The 14,775-nt window shown below is 35.6% G+C and overlaps 1 protein-coding gene across 1 annotated transcript in view; it reads left to right on the top strand.

The window, feature by feature from the left end:
* The window catches only part of CABCOCO1 (ciliary associated calcium binding coiled-coil 1), a 167,483-nt gene that overhangs the window by 17,343 nt on the left and 135,365 nt on the right, over positions 1-14,775 (top strand). The gene's annotated exons all lie outside the window — the stretch shown is intronic.

Raw genomic sequence — 14,775 nt, forward strand, 5'->3', positions numbered from 1 at the left:
GCCAAAAATAATTGAAAACTAAACAAATTAATTTAAAGATTGATTGGGTCAGACAACAAATCAAAATAATAATATTTTCATCCAAGATACTGACAATAATGACAAAAATTTATGACATGTAGCCAAAGCAGTTTTCAGGAGAAATTGTATATCTCTAATTGCTTAAATGAATAAAATAAAGAGAATTGGACTAGCAACTAAAAAAGCTAGTAAAAAAACAAATTAGAAATCCCAATTAAATACCAAATTAGAAATTCTGAAAATCAAGATGGGATTAATAAAATTTAAAGTAAGAGAGCTCCTGAACTTATAAATAAAACCAAGAACTAGTTTTATGTGGGGGGGAAATAACCTTTGGTTAATTTGATTTACAAAAGAAGAAAACCAAATTACCAATATTAAAACTGAAAAGAATGAATTCACCACCAATGAAGAGGAAATTAAAACAATAATTTAGATCTATTTTACCCAACTATGTGTCAATATATCTGACAATCTAAGTTAAATGGAAGAATATTTACAAAAATAAAAATCGCCAAGATTAACTGAAGAGGAAATAAAATACTTTAACAACTCCATTTTAGAAAAAAGAAATTGAAAAAATCATTACTGAATTCTCTAAGAAAAAACTGTCTGGGAAGGCTAGGTGTCACAGTGGATAGAGCACTGACCCTGAAGTCAGGAGTATCTGAGTTCAATTCCAGCCTGCCTCAGACACTTAATAATTACCTAGATGTGTGGCCTTGGGCAAGCCACTGAACCCCATTTGCCTGCAAAAACCTAAAAAAAAAACAGAAAGAAAGAAAGAAAGAAAGAAAAGAAAGAAAGAAAGAAAGAAAGAAAGAAAGAAAGAAAGAAGGAAGGAAGGAAGGAAGGAAGGAAGGAAGGAAGGAAGGAAGGAAGGAAGGAAGGAAAGAAAGAAAGAAAGAAAGAAAGAAAGAAAGAAAGAAAGAAAGAAAGAAAGGAAAGAAAGAAAGAAAAAACTGTCCAGGGCCAGATAGATTGACAAGAGAATTTTGCCAAATATTTAAAGAATAATTAATTACTATACTCCTAACTGTTTGGAAAAATAATCAAAGAAGGAGACCTGTAAAATTCCTTTTTATAACATATATATATATATATATATATATATATATATATATATATATATATATATATATATATATATATGTATATATATATATATATATATATATAGTGCTTATACCTAAATTAGGAAAAGCCAAAGCAGAGAAAGACAATGATAGACTAAAATATAATTTATTCACCTAATGAATATTGATGCAAAAACTTTAAGTAAAATATTAGCAAAGAGAATATAGTAATTTATCATGAGGATAATACACTATGAGCAGGTGGGATTTATACCAGGAATTCAGGGATGGATCAATAGTAGGAAAACTATCAGCATAATTGACCATATCAATAAGAATACTAACAGAAATCATATTATCTCAATAGATGCAGAAAATAAACTTTTAACAAAATACAGCACCCATTCCTATTAAAAAACACTAAAGAGTATAGAAATAAAAGGAACATTCCTTAAAATGATAAATAGTATCCATCTAAAACCCATCAGCAAGCATAAGTAATGTGAATAACTAGAAGCTTTCCCAATTAGAATAGGAGCAAAGTAAGGATATCTATCATCATCACTATTTTTTATTTCAGTTTTTGCAAGGCAATGGGGTTAAGTGGCTTGCCCAAGGCCACACAGCCAGCTAATTAGTAAGTGTCTGAGGCTGGATTTGAACTCAGGTCCTCCTGACTACAGGGCTGGTGCTCTATCCACTGTGCCACCTAGCCGTCCCCATCATCACTATTTTTAAATATTGAACTAAAACTGTTAGCTTAAGCAATAAGAGAAGAAAAAGAAACCGAAGGAATTGGAATGGCAATGAAGAAATGAAACTATCATACTTTGCAGATAATAAAATGGTATATTTAATCCTTGAAAATCAACTAAAAAATGCTTGAAACAATTAGCTGCTTTAGCAGAATTGTAAGATGTAAAATAAACCCACAAAATAATCAGTATTTATATTTCCAACAAAGCTCATCTGCAAGAGATATAAAAAAGGAAATTCCATTTAGAGCAACTTTAGACAACATAAAATATGTGGGAGTCTACCTGTCAAGACAAACCCAGGATCATTATGAAAATAATCACAAAACACATTTCACACAAAAATTTCTCATGAGTAGACTAAACTAATATAATTTATTTATTCAGTGCTATACCAACCAAATTACCAAAATACAACTAGAAAAAATAACAAAATTCATCAGAATAACAAAAGGTCAAGAATATCAAGTGAAAAAATGCAAAGGAAAGTGACCTAGACTTCCTAGATCTAAAACTATACTATAAAACAAAAATCATCAAAAACGTTCAGTACTGGCTAGGAAAGAATGGCAGATCAGTGGACTAGCTATCTAAGACAGAGTAGTAAATGACTGTATGAATCCACTGTGGAATAAACCCAAGCACTCCAGCTTCTGGGAAAACTATATGATAAAAAATAGGTGTAGACCAACATCTCATACACTATACCACAATAAGATGAGAATGTGTATGTGATTTAGACATAAAGGGTAATGCCATAAACCAAATAGGAGAACATGGAATCATTTACCTGTCATATCCATGAACAAAAGAACTTATGACCAAACATTGTGAAAATCAAAATGGATCATTTTGATTACTTAAACTGAAAAGTTCTTGCACAAACAAAACCAATGCAACCAAGATCAGAAGGATAAAGAAAGCTGGGAAGCCATTTTTAAAGCCAGTGTTTCTGAGAAATATCTCATTTCTAAAACATATAGAGAATTTAGTCAAATTTCTAAGAATACAAGTCATTCCTCAAGTGATAAATGATCAAAGGATAGGAACAGGAAGCTTTCAGATGAAGAAATTGCAATTATATGAAAATAATGCTTGAAATCTCTATTGATTAAAGAAATGCACATTAAAACAACTCTCAAGTGCTACCTCACATCTTTCAAATTTGCTAATATGAAAGAAAAGAAAAATGATAAATGTGGGAGAAGATGTTATAATATTGGGACCCTAATACATTATTGGTGAAATTTTGAATTGATCCAAACATTCTGAAGAGCTATTTGGAACTATACTTAAAGGACAATTAAAACTGTGCATGCCGTTTGATTCAGCAATAACACTATTAGTTCTTTATCCCAAAGAGATCACACAAAAGGGAAGAGGATCCACATGTACAAAAATATTTATAGCAGCTCTTTTTGTGGTGGCAAACAATTGGAACTTGAGGAGATGCCCATCAATTGAAGAATGACTGAATAAGTTGTGACGTATGAATGTGATGAAATATTATTGTACTATAAGAAGCAGACATTTCAGAAAAAAATAGAAAGACTTGTATGAACTGATGCTGGGTGAATTGAACAGAACCAGGAGAACATTGTACTCAGTATCAGCAACAGTGTACAAGGATCAAATATGACAGACTTAGTTCTTCTCAGCAATACAGTGATCCAAGACAATTCCAAAAGACTCATGATGGAAAATGTCATCCTCATTTGGATAAAGAACTCTGGAGTCTGAATGCTGCAGCTCAAAATAAACCATATTCCCTTTCTTTTTCTTTCTAGTAGTTCTTCCCTTTCATTCTGATCCTTCTTTCACCACATGACTAATATGGAAATTGGGGAAAGATTAGGGGAGAAGAAGGAAAAATCTCAAAATCTTATGAATATGAATATTAAAACTATTAAAAATACAATAATAATAATAATAATAGCAGTTACTATATCTCTACCACTTGAAGGTTTATGAAGTGAATATATATATATACATATATATATATATATATATATATATATATATATATATATATATGTCATCTCATTTTATCTAATTACATACCCATTTGGAGTTTGTCTTGGGATGTGGTGCTATTGATATAAATTGAAGTTCCATTGGCCAACTGCATAGTTTTCCTAGGAGTGTTTGTCAAATGAATGAGGAATGAGGAAGAAAAGTCTTCCAGGAATTTCTTCCAGGAATCTCTCTCTTTGGGTTTATCAAATACTTTGTTACTATATTTCTGTATTTCTTCACAATTCCATCTAACACTTCTCTCTCTCTCTCTCTCTCTCTCTCTCTCTCTCTCTCTCTCTCTCTCTCTCTCTCTCTCTCTCTTATTCTGTCTCTGTCTCTCTCTATCTCTCTCTCTAACCTGTACTGTTATTTTAAACTAAAACTGTTTTGTAGTAGGATTTGAGATCTGCCAATAACAGATCCCCTTCTTTCCCATTCTTTTTTATTATCCTTGAGATTTACCTTTTTTGTTCTTCCATGGCAATTTCATTCATTTTGTTATTTTTTTATCTCCATAAAATATTCTTTTGGAAGTTTTATTGATACATAGTTGAACAAGTTAATTAATTTAGATATTATTAGATATTGTTATTGTTGCTCATCCTTTTCAATTGTGTCCAACTGTTTGCAACCCCATTTGGGCTTTTCTTTGGTGTACCTTTTCCTTCTCCAGATCATTTGATAGATAAGGAAACTAAGGCAGAGGTTGTAACATGCCCAGGGTCCCGCAACTACTAAGCATCTGAGGCCAGATTTGAACTCTAATCTTCCTAACTCCAGGGCTGACACTTTATTCACTGTATCACCTAACTACCCATCATTAAAGACTATTAAATAATTAGATAATATTGTCATTTTTATCACATAAATTAAATTTGCATATGAACAGTTAACATTCCTCCTTTTTTCCTCTCTGGACTTCCATTTCCTACATCATAAGATGGTTTTGAGGCTCATAAGATAATGTATGTAAAGCATTTTGCACATTTAAAGTGTAATAGAAATGTCAGATAATGTAATAATAATTATTATGATTAAAATCATCATTATTACTATTATTAACACTCAAAACTTTAGGCTTTCAGGGTCCTGGTACAATTTCTGGCTATGAGCATACGTTGATGCTTTTTAAACTGTATCACAGGGACCAAAACAAGACAAGGAAAAAAATACCATTTTTCTATCTGTTTCCCCAATTGTCAGAGATTTTGCCTGATTCATCAGTCGTCCTTCACTGTCTCTTCCCTTCTAAAGGGAGAGATGGAGGTACCTATAGGATAGAGTAGAAAAAGACCATGAGGGCTGTTTGGGGCCCTGAATGTCATAAAAAGAATTATTAGTATTTTCTCATTTCAATTCAGTTAAACTCAGCAATTATTTATTGAGAATGTACTATGTTGTTATCTAGCCCAAAGTCAGTAGAGTTTTGCTCAAAAACAGGAAATATAAAAAAACAAAAATATAACCCATGCCCTTTTTCAGCAGAAGAGGAGATGAAACTGAGAAGAGATCAGAATTTAGAATTTCGTAATTTATTCACTCCCTTTTTCTTTCTCTCCATCCCAAAAGGAATTCTCTAAGAAGGAAAGTGTCCATATACTTTTGACTGATCGAGAGCTTAACTGTGGTCTTAAAGGAGAATAGTATGTATGTGGGTACTTTTCTTAGCCTTTGTGATAAAATTTAAACTCATTACAGTCTGCCTCCAACCTGTCTTTCCAGACTTACTTTATATAACTTCAATTCACCTTACTTATACGCTAGTTAAATGAGAATATGAGCTGTTTCCAAGACATAAGGTTGCCATCTCTAGTGCCCTAAAATGCTGTTATATGTTAATAAACACATACAAAAATTATCACCATAAAAATGATTGTACTTTATATACTATCATTAGTTGCTGAGGATTAAGTGGTAAAGGAATTACATGAAAAACTTGATAGGTCTTTTCAATTAATTTAGCATACATCTTGATACATGGTGACTTTCCTGAAAAGATGGAATAACGTGAAAGTGGGGAGACGTTTATGGGAAAGCCTGAGTCAGGAAAAATGGAGAGGTGTCAAAGAAATGAAGAACTTTTGTTTCTCCCTTCTACTCCTTCCCTTCTCTTCCTTCACACAACTTACTTAGTTCAGGTTTCTATGACCTTTCTCAATATTCTCCTAACTAATCTCTCTCCCCTACCAACCATCCTACAAACTGCTGCCAAAGTAAATTTCCTTTATGGCACATATCTTGACCATTATATCAGTATTCAATGAACTCTTCTAGCTCAATATTGTCTCTAAGATAATATATTAGCTCCTCCATTTAGTTGTTTTATTAAATCCACTACAAGCCTGCCCCATCTTATCCTTGCAGCTTCACTGGACACTACAGCCCCTCCAGCCCTCTGCCATGCATCCAAACAAACCTTCTCTCTGTTGCTCACCCCAAAAATCTATCCTCCATCTCAGAACTTTCCCAAGGACCTTTCCCCAACCTGGTCTGCATTTCCTCCTCACATCCCCTTTAGAGACTCCCTCCCCTCCTTTGACATGAATCTCACCTCTCATCTTCTGCATGTAGCCATTATTGATTGCTCCCATTTTAGGTCCTTTCCTCCCAAATAATATTATTTTTAACTATTTTATATGTATTCAATTTCTCTTTGTGCTGTATTTATTTTTATATATGCTTGCTGTCTTTGCCATTAGAATGTCATCTTGAGAGGAGAGGTTGTTTTATTCTTTATACTTGTGCCTCAGTGACTAGAACTTAAATGCTAGATGATTGATTGATTGACTTGCACATTATACAGAAGTCTCAGGATTTTATTTTATGAACAGTTTTTTCAGGGGGAAAAATTGGTTGTTGCTAGACATGGTGAGCACAGAATAACATCACAAAATTAATTTGAAATGAATTTTATTTTAACAGACAGGAAAAGATTTGTTATTGATATGAAAGTTATCCAGGAATCAATTGTCTGTGTATAGTCAGACCGTTGAACTTGTCAGAGCTGAGATCAGAATTAGTAAAAAAGCATGAAGAAAGAAAAATAATCAGAACAGGATATAGTGTAAATTGAAACAACTCAATCCTGAGTGATTTAACCAAGCAACTGACAATCAAGATAGGGAAAGGAAAATAGAAATGGCAACCGAGACATTTTTAACAGAAGTTTAACTCTTTTCATCCCAAAGGCACCAAGAGATGAAAATGGAAAGACAGTAAAAGTGGGAAAATCGAAAAGATGTGTAAGATCACATCTTTTTATTTTATTTATTAGTCTTTATTTTATATCTTTTAACAAACTGTTTCCTCTATCAAGAAACATGGATATACTTATAAGGAAAGTAGAAAGTGGACTAAGTGGATACAGCAGAGATCTAAAACTGAAGTCACACATTTGAAAGATCATCATCCTAGAGATCTTAAAAATGAGAAGGTGCCAAAGACATGGAAAATATTCTTAGATCTTATTAATAATGGAAAAATGTGACCAAGGAAACATGAATAACCATCTATATAACCACTTTCCTATATATATATATATATATATATATATATATATATATATATTCAAAGTCTTTATGCTAGCCTTCTCTACATGTGTCTGAGGGGGTAATTTGGAAAGGGTCCAAGTTTGTGATCACTTTGTCCTTGGAAATGCAGTTATGAAATCTGAGAGAAAACTATCAATGGGCTGGGAGATTGTGGTCTCAGCCCTACCTGCAGTCTCCTCTGTATGACTCTTTGCACTGAACAAAATTTTGTACATGAAATAAGGGAAGTCTTGATGATGACATGAATAGAGAATAAGCCAACTTTGATAAGTCTATTCAACAATGGACCACTTCCAGAGCATTTCAAAATTGGCTCAAAAATGAAGAGAATGTGAGTTCCCACTGTGTTTATTATTTTCTGATTATGAAAAGACATTTTATTCAGTAAAGTAAAAGGTGACCTTATAGACTCTTTTGAACCAGATGTCTCTCATTCTTAGATAAGATAAACAGAAAGGTAGATTGATAAATAGAGGATAGATAGGTAAATGCATAGATGGATAGATAATTGAGTGCTTTATATGTTTTAAAGTGTTTTAAATACTGAGTATAAAACCACAAGAAAATAAAATGGCCCCTCTTCTTCATGAGGGTATCTTCTCCCAGGGGAAGATAAAACATAAAGGGGAGTTGGAAAATAGGAGCCAGAAGTGTGCCCACATAAGTGAGGAGGTGGAGCTATCATTAGGGTCCAAAGAGGGAGCTGAACTGAGAGAGTGAGGTGAGCATTGCTGGGAACCCCATGAAGTGGCCATCCAAGTCAGGGACTGACCAGCCAGAAGGCCAGGCACCAAGACCTTCCATATCAAATTAGTCAAGTCTGGAGTGGACATGGAACAGTTCTTGGAAGGAAAAAAGTCTAACAACAGTCTGATCAATGATTACTCTTCTACTGGAAAAGATTCTCAACAGATAACCAACATTTACTTCCAAAAAACTTTAAAATAACTCCTGGAATCAATTTTGGGAGAAACAGAACCAACAAAAGATTAGAGAGAGAGAGAGATTTTTTTCCACCTAAAAATTTAAGAGGTCTGCAGGAAAAATCTGTAATACCTGCCTTGCAATTCCAGATCAAGAAGGTGAAAAATGCAAATCCTTTCCCAGACCTTCTTGTAGCTCATTATCTATATGTTTCCTTTGACCCCACTACATCCTCACTTTGACATCCTTGCTGGTATATGTGGCTTATCTTTCCTATCATAGCAGAAGCTCCCCAAGAACAAAGAGGCCTTTATCATCATTGCATCTCCAGCACTAAGCACAGGTCTTGAATAACAATAGTCTTTAATAATTTCTTACTGAATTTAATCAAGCTAATTTGGGTTGTGAGCTGTCCAAAGGAGGAGAGACTGCCTCAGCTGTTCCTAATATAAGTAAAGTTTAGGGAAGGTCATTTGACTTCTGCCCATAGGAAAAGGTTGTGGGCAAAGGAATTGAGATGAATAAGAAGGCAGAGAGAAAAAATGAAGTAGGCCAGAGGTTAAATTCAGGAAGGAAAAACTGGAGAGCAATTCAGGGATTTGGAAATCAGTCTTCACTTGAGGATAGTGGAAAAGTTTGTCCTTTGGGGTTGAAGAAGAAGCAAGATCAAAAATACCTAAATAAAATACAAAAGAAGAAGACCAAGGAGGAAGAGAAGGACTAAAGATGGAAAGGAGAAGGGAGTTGGTAAGGTAAGTAAGAAAATGTATATTGGACAATTGGAAGATAAATCATATTGGAAAATGGTTTTTGTGGATGAGATTGATTGGAAAAATGAGAAAAGAGGTTGATACAAAGGGTGACAAAATATGGGTGTGGATTATTTAAAATTAGGAAAGGGAGATAAATAGGGCTGTTGCATTATTACCAAGTTGCAATTAGTTATAAGGAACTTAAGAAGCTGTTTAGGGATGGAGTGTAAAAGCTTTAGGTAGCATAGAAAAATAATCAAGGATTCAAATCTCAATGAGAATAGGGAACAGGGGAAATAGTGATGTGATGTGTATAGAGTATGTGATTTTTGTACTGTTCTCCTTTGGTTATCTTCCTCATAGATCAGAAGTTAGAGGATTTAAAGTGTGGTTTTCTACACTCCAAACCATTAAGGATGGAGAAGTGTTCCTAAATAGATCATGTTTCAGTGGGCAAGGGGAGAGACTTAAAGTGAAGGAATGCTGACCCTTGTCACGATGTTGGAATATGAAAGTGTAGTAAGAGGTAGAAGAGGAGAGAAAGGGAAAGAGAGAGCTGTACCTTGTTATAAACAAATATGAACCTCTTCTCGAAGGGGAAGGAACTGGAGGATCTGAGGAAACAGCTGTTTGTCATCCAAAGAATGAGTCACAGAAGTGATGGGGGAGAGACAGTGGAATTAAGGTAAAAAACTGACAGATTTTGAAATTGGTGTCTTGCTACTCAGTGATACTGAGGCAATCTGTCAACCTGATAATAACAAGAGAAAGGTTTTGTTTTTGTCTTTTCATAGTAAAGAATGTAATACATAAAAGTGGGCACAAGGGTGCCCACAATGTTTCCAAAAGGGAATCTAAAAATCTCACTCCTGATTGTGCCATCTTTGACTAGACACTGACAATCATAGGGATGTAGGTTGGGCTTTCCCCATTGTTTGCCAACAAAGCGAGGGATACAAAGAAGAGGAACTGATTAAAAAGTTGGCAGCTGAGAATGGGATTTGGCCTTCTAGATGATGGTATAAAACTTGGGGTTGTGAGATTACTCATCAGAGCTAGAACGGACTTAACAAAAGTTACAACAATGTCCTTTCTAGGTACATTTAGTATAAACTAAAAATGATGGAGAAGGGAGAAGATTGTCTGTGTCTATACATGACCCAAATTGGATAACGTATAAAGAAGATACAAAGAAGGAAGAAGAGCAGTTTAGACAAACAAAACATGGTAGGAACATACTTGGAAAGGAAAGAGCAGTACCTCCCTCATATGTCTAAATACAACCTTCCAAATTTGGGGAAACAACAAGAATTAGAATGCTAATCAAGTAGCTAATTCATAGGTACTGTTGAGACTTGGTGGATTGAAATCCATGAGTGGACTATGGTTTTAGATGGGCAGCCCTATTTCAAGATAAGCAGTATAAGTAAAAAGGAGCAGAACTGTCATATATGAAAAAGGTATATTCATGTGAGAATATCCCAGAACCAAAAGAGGGTAGCATGGTGGAGAGCATTTTGGTGAAAGTCAATGGAAGAAGAAATAGATACAACTATATCCTATAGACCAACAGGACAGAAGGAGGAAATGGATGAGGAGTTTAATAAATATTACAAACTTTATATGAAAATATCATAATAATTATGGAAAACTCAGTTTTTCCCAACGTCTTCTGAATCACTCTCTCTCGCTGTCTCTCTCTCTTCTGTGTCACTGTCTCTGCCTCAGCTTGGTGTCTCCTCCATTTGATTGTTAGCTCCTTGAGGACAGGGACTCTGTTTTGTCTCTTTTTGTACCCTAGTGCTTAGGACAGTCTCTGGCACTTAATCAGCCCCAAATTAATATTTATTATAGATTTTCAAATTTCTTTCTGATTTTAGCTTCCTTCACTATCACATGAAGGGGTTGTGTAGACCGCTATCTAAGATTCCTGAGCACTTGAGAAATCTACAACCGCCCAAGCAGACCACCATCAAAGACAGTTTACTGCTCCATATGGCCTTTTCCTTTTTTAATAAAGATTGTTTACTCCGGGGGATGAGAGCACTGAAGAAGAGAGACTGTATCTCACTAGACAAGCCTATGAGGGAATTTTCTCAAATACAGTAAAGTGCAGTGAATATCTCCCAAAGCCTCCCTTTTCTGTATCAAAGGGTCCCACCCATTTGATATTGTGCCATTTGGATCAGCTGGAGTGGGATTTTTCTCCACCAAACTATGGTTGAAAGAAACTGATTCAGCTAAAGAGCCTCTAAAAACCTACATTTATGGGACACGAGTGGAGGCCTCCTCCCAGAAGAGCTTTCTTCCGAAATGGTTTTTGGTTCAAGTTTTCTGTGTAGTTTTTTTCCCTTTATCCTCACTGATGAGGGCCTCCACTGGATCACTCTTTCAGACACCAGCCATGTCACTCCTCAAACCATGGCAATCCTCTTACCTATGCTAACCCCACCCTATCCCACCACCAGGTATGGAACCCTGATCAAATCGACTTTGCTCCATTATTCCTGGAATACGGGGTTCACTGGGGATCAGTTTATCAGTGACCTCATCTGTTTTCTTTGTAATTTTCCAGATTGAAGTGCGCTTCCGGGTCAAACTCCCCAATGTGTGTGGAGTCTCCCTATTAGGAGAATGGGGGAGGGAAGATATGTATGAAGTGCCTCCCAGGATTTTGCAAATTATGGTTTATTTGATTATATCTTTGTAAAGTAAGTTTTTATTATTATTATTATTGTTGTAATTGTTCCCATTTCACAGTTGAGCAAACTGAGACAGACAGAGAGGTTAAGCGATTTGTCCAATGTCACACAGCCAAGAACTATCTGTTGAGATTTGGACAAAAATCTCAACAACAATTTCCTCAATTCTGGTCCAATACTCAATCCCCTGCACTTGCCAGGGTGCCAACCATTAGACTGTTACCTCTTGTGAACAGGAACTGTCTCATTTCTCATTTTTGTAACCCCAGAGCTTAGCACACTGTTCAGTTCATTGTAAGCATTTAATCTAAGTAAAAGCTTTTTTCATTCATTCATTTCCCTAACATTTGCCTTCAATTAATTTGTCGTTTGGATTTTATGCCATTTGTAATATTTCCTCTGTGGATCAATGATTTCATCTAGCCCTTCCTTGGTTCTATGGCATCAGCTTTGTGCTTTCTGACATTGGAATTCTGCCTTCTACATCTGTGAATTAATTATGGCATTGGATATGCTTGGGCTTGTTTTCATTTTAATTGTATGTGCTACAATATCTCCAAAGGCATCATTTCATGTTCAGGCTGATTTAGGGGAATATTTCTTCATAATATTTTACTGTTAGAGACCAGATGTTTGAAATATCATTAATCCCAGAAACAATGCCACACTTGGAATGGAAATTCACAAAGCACTAATGCTCATTTTTTTTTTCCTGGAAGGAGGAGGGAAGGGAATTGGTCTTTGATTTTATTGGTGTAGGGAATTCCCAATGAGGAAACTCCTTCCACCAATGCATAGCAGCACATGCTCTACAATGTAATGTCTTGGAGAGATACAAGGGTCCTGAGAAATTAAGTGACTTAAAATTGAAATTTAGAGCTGGAAGGGATGGGCTCCAGAATGATGAAAAGAATTATGACCATATGTTATCAATTTAGAGCTGGAAGTGACCTCCAAGGTCATCAAATAGAATCATCTCATTTTACAGGTGAGGAAACTGAGGCACAGAAGGATTAAATGACCTGGGGTCACAGAACCACTAAATACTTTTAGTGGAATTCAAACCCAGGTTTTCATGACACCAAACCTAGTGCCCTATTGACCATTCCATGGTGCTTGCCCAAAGTTACTTAAACTGGCATCATTGGGTTCTGAACCCAGGTCTTCTGAGTCCAAACCCTTTATTCTTTCTGCTATGCCAGGCTGACTTGCTCAGATCACAGAGTCAGACTGGGTCAAAGGGTCCATCTCATTAGCCATTAGCATCATATGTCCAAGGCATGTATGTCTCAACTGAAGTCATAGGGATTGTCAACCTGTACCTCTACATCTCATTTATCTATCATTTATCTCCCAGTTTGGGGAGAATTCTGACATCTTGAACAGAATATTGGACTCCTAGTTCTCACATTCATTGGATCATCAGCCCAACCTCTGCTTCCTGATGAAAGTTACCAATTTTTATAATTTCTATAGTTACCTTGGCTCTTCATCTAAGGTGGGTGAGAGAACTGAAAAAAAAAGGCATTCAGTACACAAAATAAATCAGATGAAAGATAGGTTTATTCCCACTCAAAAAGTGAAATGCTAAGGATTTCAAAAATGCAAGTGTGCATTGCAAAATGATTAGGACAAAACACAGTAACATCACTCCTATTATAATCATTTGGGAGGTTTATATTCAAGCTTCACTGGAATGTAAACTAGTTTTGCAATGTTGATTATTAGTCATTTTTTATTTTGCCTTTATTAGCATAGTCTGACCAAATTCCAAACGTTATTTCCCTTCTTGTGCTCCTCTCCCCAGGCAGCTCTTTCCCTTGGTACTAGCTCATCCCTTCTGCTGCGCAATCTCCAATAACTGTGAGATACTATTGTTTTCCATAAGGCATTCAAGGGTCTTCCAGGATCTTTTGAAGCTTGCAAAAGTTAATGGTAAAGAAAGAAAACTTATAAATGAGACTAGGGGTAGCCAAGGACTTGGTACAAACCCAGCTGATTGAATCCGTGGTCCACATCCAGCTCCCTTCTCCATCCTTCAGTGAATTAATCCCTTGCCATAGAGGGAGCTATAGGCAAAGAGGGCCTCCTTCCAAAAAACTCTTTCTTTGACCCAAGAAACTGGCCTGCCCTCTTTGAACTTTGATGGGGTTGAACTATGGAAGGGCCATGGAGGTTGACCACTCATGGTCTATCCTATTATTTTAAAGCCTCTAGAAGGTTTGTTTTTTCAGCACTGGGCCAGGATATGACCAGGCTTATATATACTAAATTTCATGCTAAATGCTTGGAATGCAAAGAAAGACATGAACCCTGATTCTCATGGAGCTCAGGAAATTTCTCATCTCCAAAAGCTCAAGTAATGAAATAGTTTGTCCTCATATTCTCAGGAGTGTTCTGGATCATTACTGCCTCAAATAACTGGAATGGACTCATTCAGTCTTGCTATATGTGAATAGTCGGACCAGTCCTACTGGCTCTCCATTTAACTGCAGAGAACAATGTGGGCAACATCCAATCTTCCACTACTTGGCTTTTCCTGTGTGGAAAGTTAACCAAGCTAATTTAATTAATGATGGATCTCAGTTCAGAGGCACTGAATTGTTGCAGGTCTTGATAAAATAATAAGAATAAGAAATAGCAACTAACATTTATATAGGACCTATTTGGGGTCAGGTACCTTTTTTTTTCATATTTTCTCATTTTTATATTATCTCATTTTATCTTTACAACAACCATGGGAGTTCAGTGCCATTATTATCCCTATTTTATAAATGAGGAAACTGAGGCAAACAGAGGCTATGTGACTTGCCTGGAGTCACACAGCTAGTAAGTATCTGAGGCTAGATTTGAACTCAGGTCTTCCTGTTTCTAAGCCCTTTGCTTTATCCACTATACTACCTAGATGCCCCATAATTATAGAAGTGAATTTAATTAGTGTTACATTTGTAATATGATAGCTATAGTGCTAAGCACTT

Source organism: Macrotis lagotis, chromosome 4, assembly GCF_037893015.1.
Source record: "Macrotis lagotis isolate mMagLag1 chromosome 4, bilby.v1.9.chrom.fasta, whole genome shotgun sequence".
NCBI classification, from domain to species: Eukaryota; Metazoa; Chordata; class Mammalia; order Peramelemorphia; family Peramelidae; genus Macrotis; species Macrotis lagotis.